Source organism: Drosophila suzukii (assembly GCF_043229965.1).
Source record: "Drosophila suzukii chromosome X unlocalized genomic scaffold, CBGP_Dsuzu_IsoJpt1.0 scf_Xc, whole genome shotgun sequence".
Lineage (NCBI taxonomy): Eukaryota > Metazoa > Arthropoda > Insecta > Diptera > Drosophilidae > Drosophila > Drosophila suzukii.
This window is the reverse complement of record NW_027255894.1, coordinates 5,063,259-5,074,059: the sequence shown is the minus strand read 5'-3', so window position 1 is coordinate 5,074,059 and position 10,801 is coordinate 5,063,259.

Sequence of the window (10,801 nt, the reverse complement as noted above, 5' to 3'; positions counted from 1 at the left end):
GATGGAAAGAAGGCCCATTTCAGTAAACCTTCGCAAAATTAAAATCAATGACATAAAAACGGTCATATTTTTTACTACCTTTAAAGTTATATATTTTAATGCAGATAACAACATAATCATTCCACAAGCCTATAAAGGTATGCCATATCGAAATCCGAGTTCATTTGACCAAGTTATGGGCTTTTAAAGATGGAAAAAAGGCCCATTTCAGTAAACCTTCGCAAAATTAAAATCAATGACATAAAAACGGTCATATTTTTTACTACCTTTAAAGTTATATATTTTAATGCAGATAACAACATAATCATTCCACAAGCCCCTAAAGGTATGCCATATCGAAATCCGAGTTCATTCGACAACGTTATGGGCTTTTAAAGATGGAAGGAAGGCCAATTTCAGTTAACCTTCGCAAAATTAGAATCATACATAAAAACGGTCATATTTTTTACTACCTTTAAAGTTATATATTTTAATGCAGATAACAACAAAATCATTCCATAAGCCCCTAAAGGTATGCCATATCGAAATACGAGATCATTTGACCAAGTTATTGGCTTTTAAAGATGGAAAGAAGGCCCATTTCAGTAAACCTTCGCAAAATTAAAATCAATGACATAAAAACGGTCATATTTTTTACTACCTTTAATGTTATATATTTTAATGCAGGTAACAACATAATCATTCCACAAGCCCATATAGGTATGCCATATCGAAATCCGAGTTCATTTGACCAAGTTATGGGCTTTTAAAGATGGAAAAAAGGCCCATTTCAGTAAACCTTCGCAAAATTAAACTCAATGACCTAAAATCGGTCATATGTTTTACTACCTTTATAGTTATATATTTTAATGCAGGTAACAACATAATCATTCCACAAGCCCATAGAGGTATGCCATATCGAAATACGAGTTCATTTGACCAAGTTATTGGCTTTTAAAGATGGAAAGAAGGCCCATTTCAGTAAACCTTCGCAAAATTAAAATCAATGACATAAAACGGTCATATTTTTAACTACCTTTAAAGTTATATATCTTAATGCAGATAGCAACATAATCATTCCACAAGCCTATAAAGGTATGCCATATCGAAAGCCGAGTTCATTTGACCAAGTTATGGGCTTTTAAAGATGTAAAGAAGGGCCATTTCAGTATACCTTCGCAAAATTAAAATCAATGACATAAAAACGGTCATATGTTTTACTACCTTTAAAGTTATATATTTTAATGCAGGTAACAACATAATCATTCCACAAGCCCATAGTAGTATGCCATATCGAAATCCGAGTCCTTTTGACCAGGTTATGGGCTTTTAAAGATGGAAAGAAGGCTCATTTCAGTAAACCTTTGCAAAACTAAAATCAGTGACTATAAACGGTCATATTTTTTACTACCTTTAAAGCTATATATTTAAATGCATATAACAACATAATTATTCCACAAGCCAATAGAGGTATGCCATATCGAAATCCGAATCCTTTTGACCAAGTTATGGACTTTTAAAGATGTAAAGAAGGCCCATTTCAGTAAGCCTTCGCAAAATTAAAGTCAAAGACATAAAAACCGTCATACTTTTTACTACCTTTAAAGTTAAATATTTTAATGCAGATAACAACAAAATAATTCCACAAGCCACTAAAGGTATGCCATATCGAAATCCGAGTTCATTTCACCAAGTTATTGGCTTTTAAAGATGGAAAGAAGGCCCATTTCAGTAAACCTTCGCAAAATTAAAATCAATGACATAAAAACGGTCATATTTTTTACTACCTTTAAAGTAATATATTTTAATGCAGATACCAACATAATCATTCCACAAGCCTATAAAGGTATGCCATATCGAAATCCGAGTTCATTTGACCAAGTTATGGGCTTTTAAAGATGGAAAGAAGGCCCATTTCAGTAAACCTTCGCAAAATTAAAATCAATGATATAAAAACGGTCATATTTTTTACTACCTTTAATGTTATATATCTTAATGCAGATAGCAACATAATCATTCCACAAGCCTATAAAGGTATGCCATATCGAAATCCGAGTTCATTTGACCAAGTTATGGGCTTTTAAAGATGGAAAGAAGGCCCATTTCAGTAAACCCTCGCAAAATTAAAATCAATGACATAAAAACGGTCATATTTTTTACTACCTTTAAAGTTATATATCTTAATGCAGATAACAACATAATCATTCCACAAGCCTATAAAGGTATGCCATATCGAAAGCCGAGTTCATTTGACCAAGTTATGGGTTTTTAAAGATGGAAATAAGGCCCATTTCAGTAAGCCTTCGCAAAATTAAAATCAATGACATAAAAACGGTCTTATGTCTTACTACCTTTAATGTTATATATTTTAATGCAGGTAACAACATAATCATTCCACAAGCCCATAGAGGTATGCCATATCGAAATCCGAGACCTTTTGACCAAGTTATGGACTTTTAAAGATGTAAAGAAGGCCCATTTCAGTAAGCCTTCGCAAAATTAAAGTCAAAGACATAAAAACCGTCATATTTTTTACTACCTTTAAAGTTAAATATTTTAATGCAGATAACAACAAAATAATTCCACAAGCCCCTAAAGGTATGCCATATCGAAATCCGAGTTCATTTGACCAAGTTATTGGCTTTTAAAGATGGAAAGAAGGCCCATTTCAGTAAACCTTCGCAAAATTAAAATCAATGACATAAAAACGGTCATATTTTTTACTACCTTTAAAGTTATGTATTTTAATGCAGATAACAACATAATCATTTCACAAGCCTATAAAGGTATGCCATATCGAAATCCGAGTTCATTTGACCAAGTTATGGGCTTTTAAAGATGGAAAGAAGGCCCATTTCAGTAAACCTTCGCAAAATTCAAAATCAATGACATAAAAACGGTCATATTTTTTACTACCTTTAAAGTTTAATATTTTAATGCAGATAACAACAAAATCATTCCATAAGCCCCTAAAGGTATGCCATATCGAAATACGAGTTCATTTGACCAAGTTATGGGCTTTTAAAGATGGAAATAAGGCCCATTTCAGTAAGCCTTCGCAAAATTAAAATCAATGACATAAAAACGGTCATATTTTTTACTACCTTTAAAGTTATATATCTTAATGCAGATAACAACATTATCATTCCACAAGCCTATAAAGGTATGCCATATCGAAAGCCGAGTTCATTTGACCAAGTTATGGGCTTTTAAAGATGGAAAGAAGGCCCATTTCAGTAAACCTTCGCAAAATTAAAATCAATGACATAAAAACGGTCATATTTTTTACTACCTTTAAAGTTTAATATTTTAATGCAGATAACAACAAAATCATTCCATAAGCCCCTAAAGGTATGCCATATCGAAATACGAGTTCATTTGACCAAGTTATGGGATTTTAAAGATGGAAATAAGGCCCATTTCAGTAAGCCTTCGCAAAATTAAAATCAATGACATAAAAACGGTCATATTTTTTATTACCTTTAAAGTTATATATCTTAATGCAGATAACAACATAATCATTCCACAAGCCTATAAAGGTATGCCATATCGAAATTCGAGTTTATTTGACCAAGTTATTGGCTTTTAAAGATGGAAAGAAGGCCCATTTCAGTAAATCTTCGCAAAATTAAAATCAAGGACATAAAAACGGTCATATTTTTACTACCTTTAAAGTTATATATCTTAATGCAGATAACAACATAATCATTCCACAAGCCTATAAAGGTATGCCATATCGAAAGCCGAGTTCATTTGACCAAGTTATGGGCTTTTAAAGATGGAAATAAGGCCCATTTCAGTAAGCCTTCGCAAAATTAAAATCAATGACATAAAAACGGTCTTATGTCTTACTACCTTTAAAGTTATATATTTTAATGCAGGTAACAACATAATCATTCTACAAGCCCATAGAGGTATGCCATATCGAAATCCGAGTCCTTTTGACCAAGTTATGGACTTTTAAAGATGTAAAGAAGGCCCATTTCAGTAAGCCTTCGCAAAATTAAAGTCAAAGACATAAAAACCGTCATATTTTTTACTACCTTTAAAGTTAAATATTTTAATGCAGATAACAACAAAATAATTCCACAAGCCCCTAAAGGTATGCCATATCGAAATCCGAGTTCATTTGACCAAGTTATTGGCTTTTAAAGATGGAAAGAAGGCCCATTTCAGTAAACCTTCGCAAAATTAAAATCAATGACATAAAAACGGTCATATTTTTAACTACCTTTAAAGTTATGTATTTTAATGCAGATAACAACATAATCATTCCACAAGCCTATAAAGGTATGCCATATCGAAATCCGAGTTCATTTGACCAAGTTATGGGCTTTTAAAGATGGAAAGAAGGCCCATTTCAGTAAACCTTCGCAAAATTCAAAATCAATGACATAAAAACGGTCATATTTTTTACTACCTTTAAAGTTTAATATTTTAATGCAGATAACAACAAAATCATTCCATAAGCCCCTAAAGGTATGCCATATCGAAATCCGAGTTCATTTGACCAAGATATGGGCTTTTAAAGATGGAAAGAAGGCCCATTTCAGTAAACCTTCGCAAAATTAAAATCAATGACATAAAAACGGTCATATTTTTTACTACCTTTAAAGTTATATATCTTAATGCAGATAACAACATTATCATTCCACAAGCCTATAAAGGTATGCCATATCGAAAGCCGAGTTCATTTGACCAAGTTAAGGGCTTTTAAAGATGAAAAGAAGGCCCATTTTAGTATACCTACGCAAAATTAAAATCAATGACATAAAAACGGTCATATGTTTTACAACCTTTAAAGTTATATATTTTAATGCAGGTAACAACATAATCATTCCACAAGCCCATAGAGGTATGCCATATCGAAATCCGAGTCCTTTTGACCAGGTTATGGGCTTTTAAAGATGGAAAGAAGGCTCATTTCAGTAAACCTTTGCAAAATTAAAATCAGTGACTAAAAACGGTCATATTTTTTACTACCTTTAAAGTTATATATTTAAATGCACATAGCAACATAATCATTCCACAAGCCCCTAAAGGTATGCCATATCGAAATCCGAGTTCATTTGACCAAGTTATTGGCTTTTAAAGATGGAAAGAAGGCCCATTTCAGTAAACCTTCGCAAAATTAAAATCAATGACATAAAAACGGTCATATTTTTTACTACCTTTAAAGTTATATATTTTAATGCAGATAACAACATAATCATTCCACAAGCCTATAAAGGTATGCCATATCGAAATCCGGGTTCATTTGACCAAGTTATGGGCTTTTAAAGATGGAAAGAAGGCCCATTTCAGTAAACCTTCGCAAAATTAAAATCAATGACATAAAAACGGTCATATTTTTTACTACCTTTAAAGTTTAATATTTTAATGCAGATAACAACAAAATCATTCCATAAGTCCCTAAAGGTATGCCATATCGAAATACGAGTTCATTTGACCAAGTTATGGGCTTTTAAAGATGGAAATAAGGCCCATTTCAGTAAGCCTTCGCAAAATTAAAATCAATGACATAAAAACGGTCATATTTTTTACTACCTTTAAAGTTATATATTTTAATGCAGATAACAACATAATCATTCCACAAGACCCTAAAGGTATGCCATATCGAAATCCGAGTTCATTCGACAACGTTATGGGCTTTTAAAGATGGAAGGAAGGCCAATTTCAGTTAACTTTCGCAAAATTAGAATCATACATAAAAACGGTCATATTTTTTTTATACCTTTAAAGTTATATATTTTAATGCAGATAACAACATAATCATTCCACAAGCCCATAAAGGTATGCCATATCGAAATCCGAGTTCATTTGACTAAGTTATGGGCTTTTAAAGATGGAAAGAAGGCCCATTTCAGTAAGCCTTCGCAAAATTAAACTCAATGACATAAAATCGGTCATATGTTTTACTACCTTTAAAGTTATATATTTTAATGCAGGTAGCAACATAATCATTCCACAAGCCCATAGAGGTATGCCATATCGAAATTCGAGTTTATTTGACCAAGTTATTGGCTTTTAAAGATGGAAAGAAGGCACATTTCAGTAAACCTTCGCAAAATTAAAATCAATGACATAAAAACGGTCATATTTTTTACTACCTTTAAAGTTATATATCTTAATGCAGATAACAACATAATCATTCCACAAGCCTATAAAGGTATGCCATATCGAAAGCCGAGTTCATTTGACCAAGTTATGGGCTTTTAAAGATGGAAATAAGGCCCATTTCAGTAAGCCTTCGCAAAATTAAAATCAATGACATAAAAACGGTCTTATGTTTTACTACCTTTAAAGTTATATATTTTAATGCAGGTAACAAAATAATCATTCCACAAGCCCATTGAGGTATGCCATATCGAAATCCGAGTCCTTTTGACCAAGTTATGGGCTTTTAAAGATGTAAAGAAGGCCCATTTCAGTAAGCCTTCGCAAAATTAAAGTCAAAGACATAAAAACCGTCATATTTTTTACTATCTTTAAAGTCTAATATTTTAATGCAGATAACAACAAAATAATTCCACAAGCCCCTAAAGGTATGCCATATCGAAATCCGAGTTCATTTGACCAAGTTATTGGCTTTTAAAGATGGAAAGAAGGCCCATTTCAGTAAACCTTCGCAAAATTAAAATCAATGACATAAAAACGGTCATATTTTTTACTACCTTTAAAGTTATATATCTTAATGCAGATAACAACATAATCATTCCACAAGCCTATAAAGGTATGCCATATCGAAAGCCGAGTTCATTTGACCAAGTTATGGGCTTTTAAAGATGGAAATAAGGCCCATTTCAGTAAGCCTTCGCAAAATTAAAATCAATGACATAGAAACGGTCTTATGTTTTACTACCTTTAAAGTTATATATTTTAATGCAGGTAACAACAAATTCATTCTACAAGCCCATAGAGGCATGCCATATCGAAATCCGAGTCCTTTTGACCAAGTTATGGACATTTAAAGATGTAAAGAATGCCCATTTCAGTAAGCCTTCGCAAAATTAAAGTCAAAGACATAAAAACCGTCATATTTTTTACTACCTTTAAAGTTAAATATTTTAATGCAGATAACAACAAAATAATTCCACAAGCCCCTAAAGGTATGCCATATCGAAATCCGAGTTCATTTGACCAAGTTATTGGCTTTTAAAGATGGAAAGAAGGCCCATTTCAGTAAACCTTCGCAAAATTAAAATCAATGACGTAAAAACGGTCATATTTTTTACTACCTTTAAAGTTATATATTTTAATGCAGATAACAACATAATCATTCCACAAGCCTATAAAGGTATGCCATATCAAAATCCGAGTTCATTTGACCAAATTATGGGCTTTTAAAGATGTAAAGAATGCCCATTTCAGTAAGCCTTCGCAAAATTAAAATCAATGACATAAAAACGGTCATATTTTTTACTACCTTTAAAGTTTTATATTTTAATGCAGATAACAACAAAATCATTCCATAAGTCCCTAAAGGTATGCCACATCGAAATACGAGTTCATTTGACCAAGTTATGGGCTTTTAAAGATGGAAATAAGGCCCATTTCAGTAAGCCTTCGCAAAATTAAAATCAATGACATAAAAACGGTCATATTTTTTACTACCTTTAAAGTTATATATTTTAATGCAGATAACAACATAATCATTCCACAAGCCCATAAAGGTATGCCATATCGAAAGCCGAGTTCATTTGACCAAGTTATGGGCTTTTAAAGATGTAAAGAAGGCCCATTTCAGTAAACCTTCGCAAAATTAAAATCAATGACATAAAAACGGTCATATTTTTTACTACCTTTAAAGTTATATATTTTAATGCAGGTAACAACATAATCATTCCACAAGCCTATAAAGGTATGCCATATCGAAATCCGAGTTCATTTGACCAAGTTATGGGCTTTTGAAGATGGAAAGAAGGCCCATTTCAGTAAACCTTCGCAAAATTAAAATCAATGACATAAAAACGGTCATATTTTTTACTACCTTTAAAGTTTAATATTTTAATGCAGATAACAACAAAATCATTCCATAAGTCCCTAAAGGTATGCCATATCGAAATACGAGTTCATTTGACCAAGTTATGGGCTTTTAAAGATGGAAGGAAGGCCAATTTCAGTTAACCTTCGCAAAATTAGAATCATACATAAAAACGGTCATATTTTTTACTACCTTTAAAGTTATATACTTTAATGCAGATAACAACATAATCATTCCACAAGCCTATAAAGGTATGCCATATCGAAATCCGAGTTCATTTGACCAAGTTATGGGCTTTTAAAGATGGAAAGAAGGCCCATTTCAGTAAACCTTCGCAAAATTAAAATCAATGACATAAAAACGGTCATATTTTTTACTACCTTTAAAGTTTAATATTTTAATGCAGATAACAACAAAATCATTCCACAAGCCCCTAAAGGTATGCCATATCGAAATGCGAGTTCATTTGACCAAGTTATTGGCCTTTAAAGATGGAAAGAAGGACCATTTCAGTAAACCTTCGCAAAATTAAAATCAATGACATAAAAACGGTCATATTTTTTACTACCTTTAAAGTTATATATTTTAATGCAGATAACAACATAATCATTCCACAAGCCTATAAAGGTATGCCATATCGAAATCCGAGTTCATTTGACCAAGTTATGGGCTTCAGTAAACCTTCTCAAAATTAAAATCAATGACATAAAAACCGTCATAATTTTTTCTACCTTTAAAGTTAAATATTTTAAGGCAGATAACAATGTAATCATTCCACAAGCCCATAAAGGTATGCCATATCGAAATCCGAGTTTATTTGACCAAGTTATGGGCTTTTGAAGATGGAAAGAAGGCCCATTTCAGTAAACCTTCTCAAAATTAAAATCATGTCATAAAAACCGTCATATTTTTTACTACCTTTAAAGTTATATATTTTAATGCAGATAACAACATAATCATTCCACAAGCCTATAAAGGTATGCCATATCGAAATCCGAGTTCATTTGATCAAGTTATGGGCTTTAAGGATGGAAAGAAGGCCCATTTCAGTAAACCTTCTCAAAATTGAAGTCAATGACATAAAACCGGTCATATTTTTTACTACCTTTAATGTTATATATTTTAATGCACATAGCAACATAATCATTCCACAAGCCAATAGAGGTATGCCATATCGAAATCCGAGTCCTTTTGAGCAAGTTATGCACTTTTAAAGATGTAAAGAAGGCCCATTTCAGTAAACCTTCGCAAAATTAAAGTCAATGACATAAAAACCGTCATATTTTTTACTACCTTTAAAGTTAAATATTTTAATGCAGATGACAACCAAATTATTCCACAAGCCCCTAAGGGTATGCCATATCGAAATCCGAGTTCATTTGACCAAGTTATGGGCTTTTGAAGATGGAAAGAAGGCCCATTTCAGTAAATCTTCTCAAAATTAAAATCAATGACATAAAAACCCTCATTTTTTTTACTACCTTTAAAGTTATATATTTTAATGCAGATAACAACATAATCATTCCACAAGCCTATAAAGGTATGCCATATCAAAATCCGAGTTCATTTGACCAAGTTATGGGCTTTAAAGATGGAAAGAAGGCCGATTTCAGTAAACCTTCTCAAAATTGAAGTCAATGACATAAAACCGGTCATATTTTTTACTACCTTTAATGTTATATTATTATTATTATAAAATATTCGACTATAATGTAAAATTTACAGGCGAACCTAAAATAAGCTATAGCTACGTGGCCTTAAGCTTAAAAACTAGATATCAAATTTCAATATTAATTTCATAACTTCATTTATCTATACGTTTACAAGCTTATTAAATTTCATTAATTATATTATTAAAGCTAAGGAATTTTATTATTTTTTTTATTTGTGGTGCGGTGGGGATAAATATGGATTGTAAGGGGTTTGTGGAAGTGAAGAGAGACGATCTTATGGAATCCAGATAGGAACATTCTATTAGGATGTGTCGAGGAGTTCTTATTTCGTTGTTGCATAAGGGGCAAGAGGGTCTTGTGGGAGGGCGCGTAAAAAGGTAGCTATGGGTTAGGTTAGTGTGTCCTAACCGAAGACGTACAATTTTTGTAAAGATATGACGTGGGATGAATAGGTCGGCTTGGAGTCGACCATAATTGTATATATTGTTTTGATCTGTATTGTTTGATTTGTAATATGTATTTGTTTGGTTAAAAAGAGAAGACTGTAGTTCTTTATAGTGTTTTTTAATTTGTTTTAGCATATCGGATATGTTTAGGTTGTCGTAGAATGTCAGGGGCAATGCAAAGTCGTTTTTGGCGGTTTTATCAGCAACTTCGTTGCCTTCTATGCCGCAGTGACCCGGGATCCATTTTATGGTTATTTTGTTAAAATTTTTTAACAGAATTTGTCTGATTGTGGCTGGGTAGAAGGAATTATTGGAGGGACTTGGGAGGGAGTCGGAACAGATTACTGAAGAGTTTGGTGAGTGTTGAGCTAAAAGGACTGCATTGTAGATAGCAATGATTTCGGCAGAGAAGATGGAGCTATAATATGGTAGTAAGTGCTGTTGGCTTATGTCGTTGGATACTACACTAAAGGATGTCGCGCCTGAAATTTTGGAACCATCGGTGTAGATGAATGTGCTGGTCGGGTATTCGTTTTTGAACTCGAGAAACTTTTGCTGGTAGACTAGTTGTGGAGTGGTGGTTTTCGGTAGTTTACGCAGAGTTGTATCTATCAGATTGGATACATCCGACCAAGGTGGGTTAATGGGTTTTTTTAAAATGGGTGGTTTGATTGGTAAACCAAGTTCTACGGCGGAATTCAAGGCTCTGTGGACGACAG